This window comes from Diabrotica undecimpunctata, chromosome 4 (assembly GCF_040954645.1).
Source record: "Diabrotica undecimpunctata isolate CICGRU chromosome 4, icDiaUnde3, whole genome shotgun sequence".
Lineage (NCBI taxonomy): Eukaryota > Metazoa > Arthropoda > Insecta > Coleoptera > Chrysomelidae > Diabrotica > Diabrotica undecimpunctata.
The window spans coordinates 58,888,155-58,900,742 of record NC_092806.1 but is presented as its reverse complement, the minus strand read 5'-3'; the positions used below and the strand labels follow the sequence as shown (position 1 = coordinate 58,900,742).

Here is a 12,588-nt window from a genome sequence, read left to right as displayed (position 1 = left end):
ATATTCGTTGCATGGATTTATTTTTTGATTGTCATCGATATGGAGTTGTTCTGCTTCAGCTCCAATTGAGAGGTATTTTGTCTTTTCTAAATTGATATTTAATCCCCATTTCTGGTATTCTTCAATTCGTTTTTTAAGCATGTATTCCATGTCATCTTTGTCATTTGAGATTACCACCGGATCATCTGCAAACTGTAAAGTATATATGTAATCCTGATCGTTCAATTGTATACCCATTCCTTTGACTTTCCTTTTCCATTGTTTCAGAGCTGCAGAGATATAAATCTTAAATAGAGTCGGAGAGATACAACATCCTTGTCTGAGACCCTTAGTAACTGCAAATTTTTCAGCTAAGAGTTTTCCGAATTTCATTTGGGAGTTTGAACCATAATATAGATATTTGAGAGCACTAACCAATGTTTGATGTATGTTTGATGTGCCCAGGACTTCCCATAGTTTATTTAGCGGGACTGTGTCATATGCTTTCTCAAGATCGACAAAAGTCATATGTAACTCTCTATTTGTCACAATTTTCTTTTCTATAATTTGTTTAAGACAGAAGATGTTATCTGTACATGAAAGACCTGCTCTAAATCCTCCTTGTTCTTCGTCTTCAGACGATTGATAATGTTCCTCTATCAGGTCCCGTAGTATTCGACCGTATAGTCGACTCATTGAACTTGTGACCGATATCCCTCTATACTTTTTACAATTTCTCCTGTCACCTTTTTTATATATTGGGGTCATATATGCTGTTTTCCATTCATCTGGTGTTGGATGTCCATTAATATATTCGTTAAATATCACCGTGATCATTCTGTATAATTTCTCTGAGCCATTCTTTATTAATTCCGTAGTTACTCCCTCTGGTCCACTTGCTTTCCCATTCTTCATCCCTGCTATAGCTTTTTGAACTATGTTGATATCTATGGTAATATGCTCTCCCAGAATTTTGATTCTTGATGAATTCATATCTTCTTTAAATTCGTCTCTGTTCTCATTTAATAGATGTTTGTAATAATGTGTCCAATCCTCGGGATTTATGGGATTTAGAATCACTTTCTCGTTAGTCGGCTTCTTAACAGAGTTTATAAACTTCCACGCCTCAGTGCATTGTCGTCCTCCAATATAAGATTCTATCTCTCTGCACCTTCTATCCCATATCTCATTTTTGGAGGTCATAATTATCTTTCTAGTTTTCTTCTTCATTTCATTGTATCGGTCTTTGTCTGCGTCATCTTTTGTATTCAACCACTTATGGTATAATCTTTTCTTTTCTGTTACCGCATTTTCGACATCTTCATTCCACCAAAGCTTGTTACTAATTTTATTTTGTTTGATTCCTAAGACCTCCTGTGCTGTTTGATGAATACTTGATATTATGTTCTCATATATGCATTTGGTATTTGTTAGTGTTTCGTCAAGTTTGGAGTCCATTCGAGTCTTATATAGTGTGCGGGTGCTCTCATGAATTAAACTGGACATATTGTATTGAGGAAGATCAATTCTTTCTAAAAGTTGTTCGTCTTGGCTTGATGAGACACTGTCCTTTAATCTATATGAGAAAACAATTTTTGCCCTGACCATGTGGTGATCTGATCCGCATACTGCTCCTCTCATAGCTCTAATATCTCTAATGAGTATTTGTGAATTTTGTTTAACTATCACGTAATCTATTATAGACTTAAGATTCCTTGTTGGTTGAAACCATGTATATTTGTGTATGTTTTTGTGACAGTAATATCCGTTAGTTATTTTGAGTCTATTACTTTCACAGATATTGATAAGTCTTTCTCCGTTATCATTTACGACGTCTTCTCCATAAGGTCCAATTACATTGTTGTGGCGCTTGTTTCCTGTTCTTCCATTAAAATCGCCTAATAAAAATATTTCTCGGTTATTTCCAACTCTATTAATAACTTCGTTTAATTTTGCAAAGAATTCGTCTTTTGTGGTTGCATTCTCATCCTCTGAGGGGGCATAGATTGCTAGTATTGTTGTTTTTTTATGGTGTAGGGTCATATTTACTTGCAGGATATTTTCATCTATTGCAGTCCAGCTGGTAATTTTCCTTTTAAACTTTTTGTTAATAATTACGGATACTCCTCTCTTAGCTCTTTCTTCCTTTGGTACGCCGCTATACAGGTGTATGTAGTCTCCTATCATTACTGATCCAACGCCCTTCTTCTTTGTTTCAGTGAGGGTCACTATGTTGAGGCCAAGTTGTTTTACTTCTTTAATGATCTCTTCAGTTTTACCCCTTATTCCTTGTACATTCCATGTACCTATCATCATGGTCCTTTTTCGTAGCCCTTTTCGTCTTTGTTTAGATCCGTCTATATTTCCGAGGCTTGGTTTGGGATTTTTAGCAGTAGTTTTTTTTTAGATATGAAGGAGCTAGCTCAATGATCCAACCCCCAACCTGGAGGGCCAGGAAATTTGTCTTAAGGTTTTCATCCTTTAGATTGACTGTCTTTCTGGACTTCAGAGATCAATCTTCCCCTCGATTTTATACAAGCCCTAAAACCATTGGGCTGCCGCCTCCTCCTCCGCCTTCCAGACCGTTGTGAAGATCTTCTTCTCCGCCCTGGATGCCGTTGTGGGCTTCATCCGTGACCCTGGACAAGGGACCCTGAGCAGGTACTAGTTTCCCGGGTCAGGAAACACCTGGAATCTGCGGAAGGCAGGGATTGATTCACTTTCCCTGATATGACTATCCAAAAGGAGTTCCTATCCGCTACCTGTGTTATTTAAAAAGCATAAATGATGTATCCTCGATATGATATTGACTTACTAATAGTTGTATTTTCTTTTTATTGATTTCCACTTTTTTAAAGAGAATTTGATGTTTTACAATAGAGAGTTTTCAACACTTACGATTCAGGACGATAGGACGTCAGAGCCTCGTTTGTTATCTATCAGGATGCACCGAATGATCAGAATCAAAATCATCACACGGGCGGATGAATTTGAAATTTGGAAAGGAAAGGCTATACATTGGGCATCACTATCCCTTGCATCCCAGACTTCGTAAATAAAAGCTGCTAAACTCTGCGAGGGTGTTGCAAATTCAAGAGCCTGTGACGTATTATTCAGAATATATTCAGAAATGTTTAATTGAAGACAGATCAGGCGACCATGGTGGCAAAGGTAAATGGTTGATGTGATGTTGATCTATGAAGGCTAATATGCGGTCTGGCATTGTCTTGCTGAAAAATTGGGTTTTGGATAGTTTTTAGGTATGGAATAACATGAGACTCCACTACTTCCTAAGTATAGCGTCGGCCTCCTGTCATTGCCCCTGATAAAAATTAGTGGTGATCTGCCACCATAAGCAACAGCACTCCATACCATAATTTCCACGGCTTGGTAAACGTGCCGCTATTTGCCAAATTGTGGGTCACGTCTTTCGCTACGTTGCCTTCTCACTTTTGTCAGACCACCGTGTATTCCCAGAAACAAGCGGGATTCGTCACTAAAGACCACCTGATTCGATTCCCGGTCCCATAAAATTATTTCTTTAGACCAGAGGAAACGGTTACGCCAATTTTCAGCTGTGAGAGATAGCACCCGGTGGGTAATAAGAAAAAATGCAAAACTATCGTATTCGGTGATATACCGTACGCATACCAACCATACTTTCATGTTCTTCATACCACTTATCTGCGATGATTGGATTACTACTAAATATGTCTCTTAGAGCCATAATTATTAATCAGCGAGCTCTCTGTGAGGTCCAGAATCTCTCATTCAATGTCCTTGGCCTTCCTGATCTGTTGTTCCTCCTAGAATCATCTTTTATCGACAGACCGGCTTCACACAACCCGACAATTCGACCCCTCTAATAGACACTTAGCTGGGACCCCCGATCCCGACCAACTAAAAAAGGCTTTTTAATCAGCTACATGAAGTTTAAAATTTAACTGACAACGTATATTCACGAAAACTGAATCATTTTTCATCACCAAACAATTTACGCAGTCACCACAAAAACTTAACAGAGAAACCTGAAAATTTTATATCTTGTTTATTGCAATCTAAATCGATGTGTAAACATTTAAGAATTCTAATAAACATACGTAGGTGTTAACCCTTTTTTTGTCAGTTAATATATTATATACAGTAGAATACTTACAAAAATCTGATGAACCTGACTCACTCATTTGGTGACGTCAATCTACGAACGAAGCGATAAAATCTGACATTACTGAAAACATTTAATTGTCTTCAGTGCTTTCTCATAGCAAGACATGAGCCAATAGTTTTTACATTAGTAAAATAGTTGAAGTATCTATTATTTTTCTGCTAACAGTCATTGGTAAGACTTTATATTAAGATATTAAAAATATTCCCTAAAATTAACTGGTTTTACAGTTAAAGTAACAATAAAAAAGTGGTATTTAATCAAGAGAGGCAAATTATCTTTAACATTTATTTATTTATGAAACGGTACAAATATTTGGGATATTGTGAAACTACTTTATGTGTAATAAATACAGTATCTCAAGTAACTGATGTCTCAGAAAGTTCAAAAGGGTAATTAAGGTGAAGGTGAAAACAAATCATGAACCTCAAAATTTGGTTCACCCAAAACACGCATTTGCAAGCCCAAGTCATTGGTTAATCAATTTGGGAAACTTTTTCTTCTTTAAGTGCTGTGTTTTTACTCAGAAGTTGGAGGTCATCATGTTTACAATATCCTGAAAATTAAATTAAATTTCATGTGGAACCACACTATTTCCTAATATCACGCAGCTGTAAAAGTTTCTTGGTTTCTTTCGACCAATCCATCTCTTTCTCTCCACTTTTCCTTTTATTATAAGGTGAAGTAGATGATATTTAGGTCTTCTAATTATATGGCCAAAGTATTCTGTTTTTCTCCTATTTATGATGTTTATAAGCAGACGTTCTGAACTCATTATTTTAAGAACATCTATTTGAAACTCTCACAAATTTGTCAGCAAATATATATTTATTCAAAGGTTATTTTTACCTGAATAATTTCTACGTGTATTTTAGAAAATTACCCTAATCCTTTCTTTTTTAAATAGCTTCGTAGTATGGTAGAACAATAAACGGGTATTTCCGATGTCTGTAACGTTAGAGACCAGCTTTCTTTTTCTACCCCAAGTCACGTAAAAACAAAACATTAATAGACAGTCAAAAGCCAGTCATGTAGAAGATACAAGCACTCACAGTATCTTCTCTCTCGTGAAAGACTTAAAAGATAGTCGCAAATTAGTGGTGCAGAAGGCACAAATTTTTGCGTGTTATCTCCTAGTATATATACTTACTCTTACTCGACAAGTATATCAACACTCAGAAGGTTTAAAAGGTATCTCTATTTCTAGTAACAAATGCACCCGGTACTCGTGAGTGTACGTTTAAGCTGTATACTTATGTTTATCGGAAAATTAGTGGAAGCTGTAATATGGTAACAAGCTGCATATCTAGGCAAGAGATACCCAAGAAACCGGCAGACAAGGTAAGGGTATATGTCTTATTAGCTCGTATGATATTTACCGGTAAAGGCCTGAAGCAAGAAAATATCAGACTGTATGAAAGTGGGAAAATTATACAGATACACTATCGTAGTTTTATTTTCCGGCTATTTTCGTTAGTTGTAGTGCCAGTAATAGCTTTCATTGTTTTTTAGCTTTTATATATTTATGGATCCCTTTGTTAGCTTTTTATTTAGAACAAATGTGTTAAAATCACCTCCCTCTTTATATTTATTGGGCTAGATTTAAGCCTTCTGGGAAGCAGTCTCGCTGGTGGATTACTTACACAGCTAATTACCTATTCTCAGTGAACCAGTACGTATAGAACCTTTCAATAATTAATAATTTCATACACATGGGGATCTAATTAATATCTTCCCAACAACATCTTCATTGGAAGTGTGCGAAACTCACGATAATACTAGGATCTGTCGATAGTACCACAATTTAAATGCTTGACTAGATTTACTAATGTCTGGAAATCTTGTACTTTTTTGTGGTCTTTATGTGAAGAATCACACAACAATCTCTCACTAGCATATAGCTCTAAAAACTTCAGCACTTGGTCATTGCTGCTCCACTCAACTATAGTTGGCGAAAAATTTACCAAACAATAAACAAATAAGTCCGTGCACCGACAAGACAGCGAGCAGCATGTAAACAGTCACTCTAACTGTCATTCGCACTGCAAGTCCTTTGATTTCCGTTAAAAAAAAAACGCCAACGAAGGGAGCGTACGACAGCGGCAGTGACATGAGTAATGGCAGAGCGAGAGACGTATTTACATACTCAAGCTGCCAACTTCCCTGCTCATTGCCGCGAAAGTAAACTGCATGTAAAGGGGGTATAACTCCTTACGTCGGCTCAACACATGGGGGCCAACGTTGGCCCCAACAGCGTTCGTCGAATGTGTGTACCGACAAAACTGTGTTGGAGCCAATGTTGGCGCCAACGTTTTTACGACTTGTTCCAACGTTGGGAGTTTTCCTTGGGCTGTCGGTTTTTGCGTACACATCAAAGGGATTGGCGCCAATACTGGTGTTGCCAATGTTGCCACACATTGGGGCTACAGCAGTGTTCCAATCGGCGTATAATTATGCGATTTGCGCATAATTTAGTTGTTGGCGCGTAATTTTTGCATCCTGCATAAAATTATCTAATATTGCACAATCTAACAAAGCAAAAGAAACTAAACCAACGACAAGCCACAGTTTATAAAAAGAGTCCTCGTTTTCTTTTTTCTTTTAAAGCGCTTGTGCTGTCATTTTACACAGCATAATTTTTAGAAAATAAAAATGACTTTATTGAAGAAAATTTCCATTCCATGACGGCATTACAAAATAAATTTATAACACGTAAAAATCGATCTTTGGCCACCTGAGCCACCTCCGTTGAGTTGTTTAGGATTAACACTTCGATACATGACTGTGATCTATCAGAACGGGGTTTATGCTCAAAAGACTATTTCTTACATAAATAAATAATATACATATCTGTTTTTTTCAGTACCTTTCAGGCACCCAAAAAAAATGTAGTTATAAATATGTACTTCCATATATCGTCTGTAGATTAAAAACACGTTTGATGCTGAATACATCCAAAATAGAAGGCTAAGAAATTTGGGAATTGACTTAATAAATGAATAAATGGGATTCAGGAGCCTCGACGTCAGGTTTACACTCGTATATTCAGTCTGCAGTTGCCAAATACGGCATTAGAGATCTAGTAGCTTTAAGTAAAGCTGTAGACAAAATGACGTAAAATCATCACGTCAGTCGCAGCGCTGCAATTTCCATGTAGGACATGTTGACGTTGGCTCTAGAGAGAACAGACTGATGTCGTCCCAATACTCAACCCAATGTGTGGATTGTGGATGTCTCACCGTCACCGAACGTGGGAACATAGTTGACCCAACGTTGGCTCCAACGTTGGCGCCAACGTTGGATCCTATGTGTGGAGCCGGCTTTATAGACAATGCAATCTTTATAATTTACTGGTTGGTTTTTTCACAAACTATCACAAAGTAGGTACATTTTTTCTTATAGGTGTATTAACTTAATAAAAGTTAAGTTGTTGTTTTAACTTAACAAACGTATTGGGAAGCGGGCTATTGTGTTATGAAGTTTTTCAAGATCTTTTTTTATAATATTATCAATGTTAATAGCAATGAAAATTTTTAAGTACGATCTGACACTGCGTTAATTTTTGACCCGATAAGTAGTATGAAAAAAAAAATATAAATTTATTCTCGACTGAAGTTTTTATTATTATTGTACAGCTATCAGTTGGCTTGCGCTGCAATTTTACTTGATCAAAATAAGAGTTTCAGTTTATAATTATTGTGTACTTTTTGATTTTTGATTTTCATATAAACTAGTCCTCCTCTCCTCCTTTTAAGAAGTAAATATTAGGCATGAGGCATTTTTCCGTCACAGTATATGGCTAAAGAAGGGAATGGAAAATGGAAATGGTAATTCTTTTAGCTTTAAACTGTGCCTCCGTGTTCTCATTAAGACCGATTTTTTACTATTGTAAACTTACTTTATAATAAGTCTAACAATAATAACAACTAATAAAATCAAAACAAACTAATACCTACGTAATATATTAAAATAATCTTTATTACTTTTTTATGTCATTTTATAAACCCACACTTTGGAAAGAAACCACACATATTACGTTTCAAGAGAGTTTTGCACTTTGCAGTTAGTAAGTTATCAAGTTCAGTTTCGCCGTTTTAAATAATGCTGTTCATTCATAAATACTAAACAATCCTTGTATAATTCGCCGTCAAGGTTACAAAACAAAAAATATTGCTGTTATTTTTTATGAGAATCATGAAGTGAATAGTGAATCATCATTATTTAGTGTATTTTGTGCAATTAGAAATTAGGTAAGTAAATAGTTCCTATTTTTTTAATAAAAACTTGGACCTATCTGTATGAATCATGTTTTGTTTTGATTAATAGTCATTAATAGTAACGTCACAAACATGATAGATAATGTAAATGAACTGTGTACTTCACAGTAAAATTAAATAACAATAGTTGCATGTTGCATGGTTTAGATTTAGATCAAATAATATATCCTATCAAACTTTACAGAGTAAGGGGGAAAATTATAAGCTCTCAAGTTTTCCTATACCGTCTAAATTTCTCTGTTTAATTTGTTTTTGTTACGGATGCGTAATTTATAAATATTTTGGTAAATCCGCACACTATAATATACAAGGAGCAGGTAATTGATATTTGCGTTTTTGTATGCTTGTCTTTAATAATATGAGGGCACCCATGTCAAGTTAATTGAAATGTACCTAAAGTAAAAGCCATATAATATGTAATTTAGCGATGATCGATGGGCCTCAAACAGTGGCTTTATAATTTAATAATTGCATGCGGCGAAATTCAATTCCGGAGTAAGCTCTTCAATTGGATCTCCGGGAGGAGCAGTTACAAGTATAACAAAAAGATTAAAATGCAAAGAAGACATCAGAATAGGCACATGGAACGTGAAAACCATGGCACAGGAAGGTAAAATACATAATGCAATACAAGAAATGGCACACATGAAATTAAATATTCTGGGAATAAGCGAAATGCGTTGGCCAGGTTCAGGAACCGCAAATATCGGGGAACACCGCGTTTACTATTCTGGAACAGATAACGGCAAACATGAATTGGGTGTCAGCATTATATTGACAAAAGAAGTGGCAAAATCTGTTGACAACTTCATCCCAATCTCAGCAAGAGTGATGCTCATACAACTAAAAGCAAGACCAATCGACATCAATATAATTCAAGTGTATGCACCTACAACAGAAGGAACAGAAGAAGAGATAGAAGAACTATACCATAGCATTAATCAAGTCGTGAAAAGGTTGAAAAAGCAAGACCTAACAATTGTCATGGGTGACTTCAACGCCAAAGTTATGGCCAGCAAAACATAATCTGCAGTTGGACCATGTGGTCTAGGAAACCGGAACGATCGGGGAGATACGTTGGAGATTTTTGCGGAAGCAAATAAATTAGTAATAATGAACACCTGGTTTAAGCTACACCCAAGGAAACTGTACAACTGGAAATCTCCACAGGATTCTGTGGGAAGGATTGCAAGAAATCAAATTGATTACATGCTAGTAACAGCTAGGAACAGCTGTACATCTGTCAAAACATACCTGGGGGCAGACATAAATTCTGATCATGTACCAGTTGTAGGTAATTTCAAAGTCAGAAGGAAGAAGGTTACAAGTAAGTCGATGAAGAAGTATGATGTTAGAAAACTAAAAGATCCCAATGCTCGACAGAAAGTGAGTGAAAACCTTAATACAAAGGTGCTAAAATGCAAAAATACAGGAACTATAGAGGAAAGTCTGACCATCATACAAGAAACAGTAAGAGAAATTACAGAACAACACCTGAAGAAAGATACAGTAAAACGGAAATCGTGGATGACCGATGAAATACTTGAACTAATGGATCAGAGAACAGAAAACAAAGAAAATCTCTAAGAATATAAGAGAATACATACCATCGTCAGAAGAAAAATAAGAGAAGAAAAAGAAAAATATTTTCAGGTATTAGTTGATGATTTCTCATATTTTACAGTAGTTAAATTGCTAAGATATAAAAGTGAAGCTGAAGATAATGTTCTTGATTTTATAAATTTAATTAAAACTAAACATAATTTTAAAACTAAAAGTATCAGACTAGATAATATGGGTGAATTCTAATCACATAAATTTAAAAATATGTAGACAAATGGGTATTGAGTTGCAGTATACTCAACCAAACACACCACAGCAAAATGGTACATCTTAAAGAATGAATCGTACATTTATAAATAAAGTTAGAGTCAAACTAGCAGAAACTAACTTGACTAAACATTTATGGGGTGAAACAATGAGATGTTGCTTATGAATTGAACATGAGTCCTACAATAACTAATGGTGGTAAAACACCATCTCAGATATGATATGTTGAGAATAATATTAATCATTTTAGTTTTTGGTTCTAAAGCATGGAATGTAATTCTTCCAAAGCCGAATAAATTTGATATTAGAACAACAACAACAATAATGGTAGGTTATTCTAATTCAGGATATACGAGTAGATTGTGGGATTGTAAAAATAACAAAATAATTACATCTATACATGTTATTTTTGATGAAAAACAAGTTAAATATAAAGATAGTATAACTGATGATGTTAATGATAACAGTAAACATCAAACAGTTTGGATCAAAAATGAAGCAAATTCAGAAGTTAGTGAAGATGGAAGCAACAAAAATGAAAGTTTAGCTGAAAACGAAGAATAAATTAGACATAAAATAAAAAGTAATGAAGAGGATCCCATATGTACTAGAAGAGCAAGAGAAGTAAATTACCAGAACATTTTAACGAATATGAGTTATATTCAGCTTATTGCTTACTATCATTGAATGGTGAACCAGAGACGTTTAAAGGAGAGCAGAAAGATGGAGAGTGGAATAATGCAATTAATCAAGAACTGGAGTCATTGGAAAACCTAAACACATGTACACCAGTAATAATAACAAAAAGATTATAGATACAAGATAGGTTTTTAAAATTAAAGATGATGGAACACATAAAGCAAGGTTGGATGTAAAGTGTTTTCAAGTACAGGAAGAAAATCCACCAAAATCAACCTATCCACCTGTAGAAATAATGAGCACAATGAGAATAATGCTGGCTCATTCACTGCAAAGAGATTGGAAAATGTATTAACTTGAGTGCCCACAGCTTTCTTAAACGGAAAACTTAATTCAGAAATATCTATTTATCCTCCACAAAGACTAATAATAGACAGAGGAAAGGTTTTAAAATTAAATAGAGCGCTATATGTTTTAAAAGAATCACCAACATGCTGGAATCATACTTTTAATAGAGTTGTAACAGAGAACGGATTTATTAGATCTAAACATCATTTTTGTCTATATATAGGAGAAGACATATATATATATATATATATATATATATATATATATATATATATATATATATATATATATATATATATATATATATGATTGTTTATGTGGACGATATAATGTTAACAGGACATGAACAAAAAATAAAAGAAACAATAGATATTTTGAAAAACAATTTTTGTGCTAAGGACCTGGGTGAAGTGAAGAATTTTTTAGGAATGACAATATTAAGAGAAAGTGATAATCTCACATTAGTGTAATCTCTCACAACTTATAGGTAATCTTATGTATATAGCAACTACATCTAGATCTGATACGTCTTATTATGTTCATGGTTCATATCTCAGTAGAGTACTTGATAAACCAACACAACAAACTTGGAAAGCAGGAAAAAGAGTATTGTGATATTTGAAAGAGACACAAAATTTTTCATTGACATGTAAAAAGAAACTGGGGAACTAGTTTGTTATTCAGATTCAGATTGGGCATCAAATAAAATTGATAGAAAAAGTATTACAGGTTGTCTTGTATTTTATTGTGGCAATCCAGTTTCATGGTTGTCCCAGAAACAAAACTGTGTTGCTCTTTCAACTGCAGAAGCTGAATACATAGTTGCGGCTACCTCAGCTCAAGAACTAATTTACTTAAAAGGTATTTCATCTGATTTTAATGAACAGGGTAAATCAAAACTTTTAATTGATAATTTGAGTACAATAGCAATGTGTCAGTCTTTTGACAATTCTAAACGTGCCAAGCACATTGACATTAAAGAACATATAAAAGATTTAGTTTCAAAACGATTGATATGTATTGATTATATTTGTTCTGAAAATAATCTTGCAGATATATTGACAAAGCTTTTATCAAAAGAAAAAATTTTACCATCTAAGGTCTTTGTCAAGTGTTTCTTAACTGATGTAAAATTATTATAAGAATATTTTTGATTGTTTAGATTTAAGCGATTTTTCCTCCTACGTAATATATTTAAGTTCAAATCGAGCAGGAGTGTTAAGTATAGGTTGGTACAATAGTGTAGGTTGACTACAGTGTACTTATGACTTACGTCAATGTCAACGGCTAAAATAAAATTTGTAAGCAAGACAAGATTTTAATATGTTGTTCTAAGTAATATATTCTTAA

At 34.5% G+C, this 12,588-nt stretch overlaps 1 protein-coding gene across 1 annotated transcript in view; it reads left to right on the top strand.

Annotated features, from left to right (window-relative positions):
* The first annotated feature begins 8,206 nt into the window (after window positions 1–8,206).
* LOC140439557 (zinc transporter ZIP3-like) overlaps window positions 8,207–12,588 on the top strand; it is a 50,178-nt gene continuing 45,796 nt past the window's right edge. The window contains exon 1 of the mRNA XM_072529539.1: window positions 8,207–8,394. The gene's annotated coding sequence lies outside the window, so the exon portion shown is untranslated. The remainder of the gene's footprint in view (window positions 8,395–12,588) is intronic.